This window comes from Homalodisca vitripennis, chromosome 8 (genome assembly GCF_021130785.1).
Source record: "Homalodisca vitripennis isolate AUS2020 chromosome 8, UT_GWSS_2.1, whole genome shotgun sequence".
In the NCBI taxonomy this organism is placed as follows: domain Eukaryota; kingdom Metazoa; phylum Arthropoda; class Insecta; order Hemiptera; family Cicadellidae; genus Homalodisca; species Homalodisca vitripennis.
In genome coordinates this window covers 63,293,842-63,302,699 of record NC_060214.1, presented here as the reverse complement: position 1 = coordinate 63,302,699, position 8,858 = coordinate 63,293,842, and positions in this window count along the sequence as shown.

Here is an 8,858-nt window from a genome sequence, read left to right as displayed (position 1 = left end):
GTGGAGAATTTTGAAGAATTTTGTAAGCTACTTTAAAAATGTTGTTAATTTTGTAAAGACCAGGATGATATTGTGTTATTAATTTAGGCTCATCATAATATTTCTTTTTGAAATAATTATTATTAAGTTTACTTTCATTGAACTGTAGCTTTTCATTCAATAGCTTCTCAGGATATCCTCGTTTTAAAAAAGCATCATATATGTTACTAAAATAATTTTTAAGATCTTCACTCTCACTGCATAATTTAGTTGCTCGTGTAGCCAAGCTTTTGGGAATTGATCTTTTTACATATTGATCTTTTATATATATATATTGTACCAAATTTAAACTTCTTAGGTTTATATGTGATTTCCAAAGTTTTAAAAACATTTAAGGAATGGATACAAAGTACAAAATTAAGAAAGTTTTGTTCTAAAATTTCTCAGTTATTAGAATATTTGTTCCATGGTAGTTACTTACACAAACTATGTACAACTTAGTTTAAATTTTGCATCATTGTGTTATGGATTAATACAATTTGTCTATTTCTATTTCAATAGTATGAAAGACCTCATATTACACATTAACTTCTTTCAATTAGAAAGTATGTACACAACCTTGGGAGTTTTCTGCAATTAAGTATTTTGTGTTAGTAATATTATAGATGCTATCAAATGTAATAAAATTTTAAGCGATATAAGTTATGTTATGTATTTCGAAACTTTATTGGCGCTTTCTGATTGTAAGGGCACAAAAAACATTACTTTTTAATCTTAAAATTGATAAGACTTGATAAGATTGCAGTTCGTTCCAGTGAACATCTTATAAGAGGAAAATTATTTTATGGTAGTTAAAAATGATAAGCCTAAGGTGATATAAATAATACGGGATCGTAAAAGTGAGATAGTACTGTATTATTAACGTGTACTACTATTGTAGTCTCCACTCATGCATTATTACATAGTTCCATTTATAGAACTTGTTTTTAATTTTTATTCCATTATACGGGGTTTACTTGTTATATGGTATATTTTATTTAGCAGAACATCTGTGCTATTAGATATACTCTAAATAGATATACAACCGTAGGTATCTAGTGCATCGAATGGTCCTAAAGGCCATGTATAATTTAAGAATTGCTCTTTTCGTGGGAAAACATGTGGATCGAAACTGAGCGAGGAATTTACGAGCAGTATAATAGATAGTTAATCTTCTCATGTTAAATTGTTTTTATTAGCATAAAGTCTGTATTTTTAACATTAGCTTTACATTGTTTCAGGGTTATATTGTTCTTTTAAGGTACTGTTCCAATATTGGATTTATAAATACATATTTTCCTGGCTTTGTTAAATCTTAAGCAGTTAATCTCTTACATTGCAATTCGTTACAATCTATCCTTTACTGAAATTTACAACTTTTATTAATTATATGTATTTTTAAATACTGTTAAAGATTTTTTACTTATTTTATGATTCTAAACATAAAAAGCGTCGATCAGTTTGTTTTGAAATAATCTACGCTCCAGTTAGCATAATCCAATAAACTGTCCGGACTGGTGTGGCTCATGTGATAGACTATTGACATGTACTTGGCCGTGTTGAGAGCAGCTGATACCCCTTCACCTCTCCTCACCCGAACAGCTGCCGTGCAGTGATCTGTTATGATGCTCTCTCTACATCATTATTCTTGTTTTGATAGTACTATTACTTCATTGAGCATATGATCGATATACATTGCAGGAATTTTTAATACTAAGTTCTGAATCATTATCAGAAAATAGAGATCTTTATTAAAATAATAATAATTTATATTTATTATGTTGCTGTGTTCCAAAACCTATAATGTTACTTTTATCTAACTTACGTTTATTTTTTAAACTACGTTCATTTTCCTTATCATACTTGTTACCTTTAATGAACCATACGTTTTTATTTAACGTTACTTACCTAGGGAATCTTAAAGAAATGAATTACATGAACCCTATTGGCTACAATAATTTTCCCATTGTCTATATTTTGATTGAAATATAAGAAAATTTACCACTAAAAGCATATTTAAAGGTAGAAATACAAATTATGTTTACTTAGGTTCAAAACAAATTAAACTTCCAGATCTAATCATTCATACAACATTAGCGAGGCCCTCTTGCCCTTACTGTAGATTATAACGCAACTGCAGTACGTAAATATAGTATGCAATATTTTTGTTATTTAATTGATACATTATTTTTTTTACTAAGAACGCCTATGTTGATAAAGGAAACTTGTTTATCAGCGTTCGAATAAATATTGCCTGTATTTATATACTCATAAAAAATCATAATTCTCGAAATTAGTAATCAGAACCCAATAGTACCTTAATAGTTTCAAAGAAATAGTTTCATTTTTTCTCTTTCTGTGTGCTTATCCAGTTTGTGTGTACGATAGCTCATAATAGGAAGGCCTTAGAGACTTCAAACTAGGTACAGAGGTAATTTTTGTCCCTAAGAAGAGGATTATTTGAGTGCCAAAATGTATTTGAGCGGTTCGTCCGTATGAGCCTCTATTGATATGTTATGCCAGATCCTTCGATATTTTGTTGTATTGGATTTTTTCTAGTTCAAGCTTTTACCTTATGTTTTAATTTTTAATACTTATCGATGAAACTATGTAATTAGGAATTAGCTTTATTGCCTGAAATGTTCTACTTTAAATACAACAAAAGTTGTACTCAACATATTATTTTACAGTTCAAAGTACGTATATATAAAACGAGTCATTATATAATTCATTACACAGTTATACCACTATACAGTCACTACAAAGAGTAGGTTTTCCTCTATCTCTATGTAGGTATGTCGTTTTGAAACAAAATTTAATAGTGACATAATAATAAACTATTTTGTGTTACTAAATTCTTAATAATAAACTAACATGATAATAATAAACTATTTTGTGTTACTAAATTCATAGTAGGAAAGTTAAAAACATGAAAAATAGCTTAAAGGAAACCATTTTTGGTTGTGAATAAGCAAGAATTTTTACATACTCCCAGTATTTCTGAAGGAAAACTTTTATAAAAGATAATAAATTATTTACTAAAATACTTTTAAAAACTTTTTACATTTAAATTTATTGGAAAGTGTAATTTAAATTCATGTAATGGTGAATATAATTATGATTTTAAGAAGGATATTTTGCATCTATGAAGAATACATACCGAGTACTGCATCCATCACAGCCACACAACTATTTTACAGCAGTTTAAATAAATTCAACCGTTATTTTTATTTAAACTCCTTTAAACATAAAGTATTCTTTGCCCGTAATTCGTTTTCGTGTAATAACATATAATATTAGTACAGTTCGTATTTTGTGTACAGTACGTTTGTGTAGTATGCTCGAAAATTAATTGCTAAATATTACTTCAGTATATTTTATATACTACACACAGAAAACCTAAAATATACGAAATTGTAGGTAAGAAAGGAATGCGATTTCTTCATGACAGAGAAATATTTATGTCACTGACATGCACTATATAATTAAATAATCTTTCTTTAAAAAGCTTGTTATATTTTAAAGATAACACGGTGTAAATTTACAAATGCATATACAAAAGGTTTAGATAGCATACATTTCGCGAATAGTATTATCGTATACACGAATTAAATGTAATTTGTGTAACTCAGAAAGTTTTTTTAAATACTTTAGATTTATAAAAATTGGCTCATGACGTATTGTTACCGAAAAATTATGGTTGAGAAACCTTTATTGAGATTTAACATAACTAAAAGTTTGGATTATATACATTAGGTATTATATTATAATTTACGAGCGCATAAATATAATGAGGTACATTTAGTAAAATCTCCGTATTTGATACAAGGAAATAGAGATTCACGAAACATTCTGTTCATCCCTACCCATAATTACAACGTATATTGTTTACCTGTACATAAACAATATATTTACTACACTAATTATGGAAAGCTCAAACTTAACAGATATCTTGATAGTACTCACATAATATATTACGTAAATTAGGTTCATATAATAAACCTTCTGACGAACTTAGAAGTGCAGTATACATTCACATTGCATTCCTCAACAAACTTCAACTTTTGATTTATCAGTTTTAAATCAATCATATAGTATATCATAAAATTGTATTAAATATTTACAACATAATCGTTTTAATACGTAAATAATTTTATATTTAAACGAACAAAGAGTAATAACTATATAGAATATTAATTTATGTAGTTTCTTAAGTTTTGGGCCTATGGTGGATTAATGGACTATTCTGTATCAAGAGTTAGTAAACTAACATCTGAGAAATTACAGTTCTGGTATAATTGAAAAAAATTTAATATTAATTTTAGCGTTAAGCATAAAATATAAGAAATATAAGAATGTAATAAAATAACAGTGTATTTTAAACTATTTAATCATCTGAATCTCTTGAATCTCATTTTCCAGGCCCATTACATTTATTTATCACTTAAAACCTCTTGACTATGTAGAATCATTTGTTATGATCTTGACTGTAATACATCCTAATACCATTATTTTTTGTATCAGAAAGGCAATGAAGAATCACAAAACTTAAATTAAGCTGTATGATCTAATTCACATTTTTCTTTGAATAAAAATCTTTTTACGATAGGCAATGACTTTTACTTTGTCTTATTAACAGTGGACTTTTAGTTGACCTACTTATACCGGGTGTCCCACGAAGAGGTTTAAAATTTTGATTGCATGTTACTTTCCCATTTATGCACCGAACATATTCAAACTCTAAACAATTCATTAAATACGTTTTAAAAGTAGTGTGTGAAAATTTCAGCTTTCTAACAATTGTTGAAACAAAATATTGGCATTTTGAAAAACTATGCTTTACAGTAAAAACAGTATTTTCGGTTTTGTAAAATTGTTTATTGTCATATTCTAGAGAAATAAATAATTTAAATCAGTAAACTAGAACATAGCCTATTAAAACATACAATTACAGTCCATAATTATTTAAACTGTAATCCATCCACAGTGATACACTGATTACAACGCTTTAGTATCCGGATAAGTTCCTCTTCATTTAATTGTTTTAATTCCTCATAATTATTAAAGCTACGAGTATAAACTTGTTCCTATTTAGTTACCCCATAGAAAGTAAACACACACAGTTAAATCTGGGAATCGGGGTGGCCAATCTAAAAAAACACTTCCACGACCAAACCAACTTCCGTGACAGTTGTCCTATATGAATTTTTTGACAAGATTTGCGAAATAAGGACTTTTTATTTGAGTAGAATCTTTTTAAGAATGTTTGGATTACCGGTGGTGTAATAAGTATAATAATTCCGATTTACAGCCCCATTGATGTAGAGAGTAAAATTCTAAAAAAAACTATTTAAGTATGCCAATTAGGATTTACCTGATGAAACTCAATGATAAGAGAAAGAAATTCCACTCTCCTGTTCTGATCATCTCAAGAAGATTATGTTAATTAGGTGACTTTTGTAAAAATTAATTTTTTTTTTTTATTATTGTCTGTAGTGAAAATTTAGGAACACAAGTTTGTAGTTTAGCATTCATTAATGGTTTTGGTTTACCTGGAGAGCGTATAATTGGTGCGCATAATAGTACCTCTCTTGCCTCATTTGTTCCTCTAGAGTACTCTATTACGACACTTCCAGTTACTTACAAAAGATTTTTCACTTAGTTATTGTCGGATTGCTAGGTGGTTCAACAACTGGGAACTTCAATTTTTACAGAACATTTTTTTCAATCCATAATTTATTAATTTTTCGATGTTGAAAGCTGTTGGTGTATAAATAGGGAAGTAGTTTAAAATCAAACGTTTAAAACCTCTTCGTAGAAAACTATGTTCATTTTAAAAAGTTGATACATTGTTTACGGGAATAATAATATATAGTATAGTCATAGCGCAAGATAATAAATAAATATCAATTTGTTTTACAGAAAACTATCAAATGAAATTTTTTTATTAAATAATTTATTAGTTTTTTTACGAGTATTGAATTTAATAAGACAATACATATTACGTTATAATATTATTATTATTTTAAAATAAATACAGTACACAAAAAAATGTAAACTAAGTGTTTTCTGCTGTTGAGTCTATGTATTTATATCTGATTTTATAGAAGCAATTGAAGATACCAGGTGAATTACCAATAAATATATCTTTTAAAGTTTTGATATGGATATATGCTATTAAATTTAATTGAGAGAGGAGGATTAACTTCAAATTATTATGACTGGTTAATGTAAGTAGTAAATAATAAAATAATCTTTGGTTAAACCGATGGAAAACAAGAGAGGTGTCTGCAGTAAATGAGTAAGTTCAACACCATTGGGACACACCGAGGATTGGCACGTAATTAAGTTTCAAACCTCAAGAGAAGGCTAACTAATTCTCCATAAGAAGCTCAGTAATTATTTAGTCGTATAATATCTTTTCAGTCCCTGAAAATTAAATCTGTTGCTCGAAATCTGAAATATTACAGTTCCAAATGTTATAAACTTACGCGTTATAAACTATTGCACTGTATTCAGTAAACACCATTTTTTAGTCCAGTCTGTAGGATTGTTATGTAAATAATATGTTAGTGAGATCTGTGTGTTTTATAATTCTTGAGATGCTAAACATGTTATTATATTTCAAAACCAGTCAAGTCTAATAATTTATTTAGAAGGTGTGCCTGGGATACATCAGATAAGACTTATGCTGCATTTAAAGCTGTTTTCAATAATTTAAGATGAAATAAATGAATATATAGGAATAGAAAACATCTGATCTGTAATCATAATAAATTCCGTATTTACTTGAAGTACTATGCAGAGATTATAAGTAAAAATTAAATAGTTTATCGACCAAAATGTTTACGAAGTTACGTAAAAAAGGTTGTTTTTAGTGTTTTAAGTACACTAAACTATTTGTAAATACTATTTTAATGAAAATCGGATTTTTACTTTCAAAACAAGAGGTATTGACACAGACTAGTCATTTTTCATACACATAAATCTGGCAACAATGTCGAGCGATAACAGAGAATAGATTGAAACAAAATAGTCACCATTGGACTATTTTTAGTCAGTAAAACAGTAAATATACAAACTGAAGACTATCTTAATAGCCAAACACCTATTGAAAAAATAAATGTGTCTTTTCCGCATGCACTGTAACAGGGGACATCTCAATTTCAAATAATTCTTTGCGTTAAGTAATTATTATTATGCTCGGTTAACAGAAAACTTAAGTTTGTAATTAGGCTCACTTGTATCAAATTTAAAATGTTTACGTTTAAACCAACGTTTAACACATTTATTAACCTAAAGCTTTTTTATTGATGAAATAAAAAAATACTTGTAGGTAATTGCATAAATAAAAAGCCAAATGTTTTGAACGTTAGGATTCCAAGTTGAATCCTTAAAATAATATACTATCACTACAGCAACGATGGTACGGGATATAAGCATCTATTTATCTGTAATTTTTTACTGACGGATCGTATACCATGTTTTATGTTGATATATTATGTTCATAATTAAAATTAAACTAATTTTTAAAATAAAAAGTGATCTCTAGATTGATAGTTCAACAGCACTTCATAGAAATTGTTATTAAAGGCTTTTATATATAATTTTTTCCACGTTTGAAAACTAAATTTGTTTTATCCAAACCATTAAAGAATTAATACCGAATGGAGCTGTAGAGACGTAGGCTGCAAATAAATTTGGTAAACTACTACAACTTATTAGTTTCCTAACATTTTTAGCTTTTAGTAGAAAAGAAATTTTACGGTGTTTTAATACGTAATCGAAATACGCATATTCTAATATTACAGTGTGTGCTACAGAGATAGAATAGCCTTTAAAATTCTTTCAGCACTTTAGGCAAATCAAGGTAGTATGAATAAACTAAATGTATTTTGTACAACATTAAAATATAATATAATATTTTGTGTGCCCTTTAAAATATTGATTTTTCTCATGAAAATAAATTTTCCTTTACATAATTATAAAGTTTTTAATAAAATGAACCTATACTAAGATTATTTATTATCATAATTGGAAAAACGTGGTGAAAATTTAATAAAACCAGCATATTATATATAGGTAGCTCATAATTATTACTTTAGTTTTCTAGGTAATTTTTTCAAAATCACTTAAAATAATTAATAATATTTTGGTTTTTTTTTGCTTTACCTTCATAGAAATTTTTTTGGACTTGTAAGGGCATCGGATTGAGAGCATTTAAAAAAATTTATGAACAAACTTCTGATAAATATTTGTAATTTTCCGTATGATGTTTGTGGTGTTAATCGTTGCCCTTAGCGCAAACCAAAGTATAAATGTCATTCTTACATATTATACTGCTGTAACGTGAACATTATGTTTCAACTCGTACAAAATGTACATAAGCTTTAGGGACCCAACTTCGACTGTTAGCAAATGAAGTTCTTTTATATATTGATTTTTATTATTTACACTTACAAAATTAATTATATAGCCACAGTAAATGAGGTCTATCTCATGTAGGTATATCTGGTGTATTGTGGACGAACAGATTTTAAAAATATTAGTCAACAAACTTAAGATATGTTCTTCATGTAGTATTATAATATTGTTATAGTGTTACAAAACTCATTGCGTTTAATATCAGGATTCAGAGTAACGTGGATATTAGAGGCGTTAAGACTAGATAAATTACAGAAATCGGCCATACTAGAATGCCTACAAAGTATTTCAAAGGTTCAGGAAGAAAGTTAATATGTATTGTATTAATAATCCAGATGACGCTCCACTACAAGCTTTTGGAAGGAAACATAGAACATGTATTTTTTTTCTAATGAATTATCTATCTCATGGCTTTT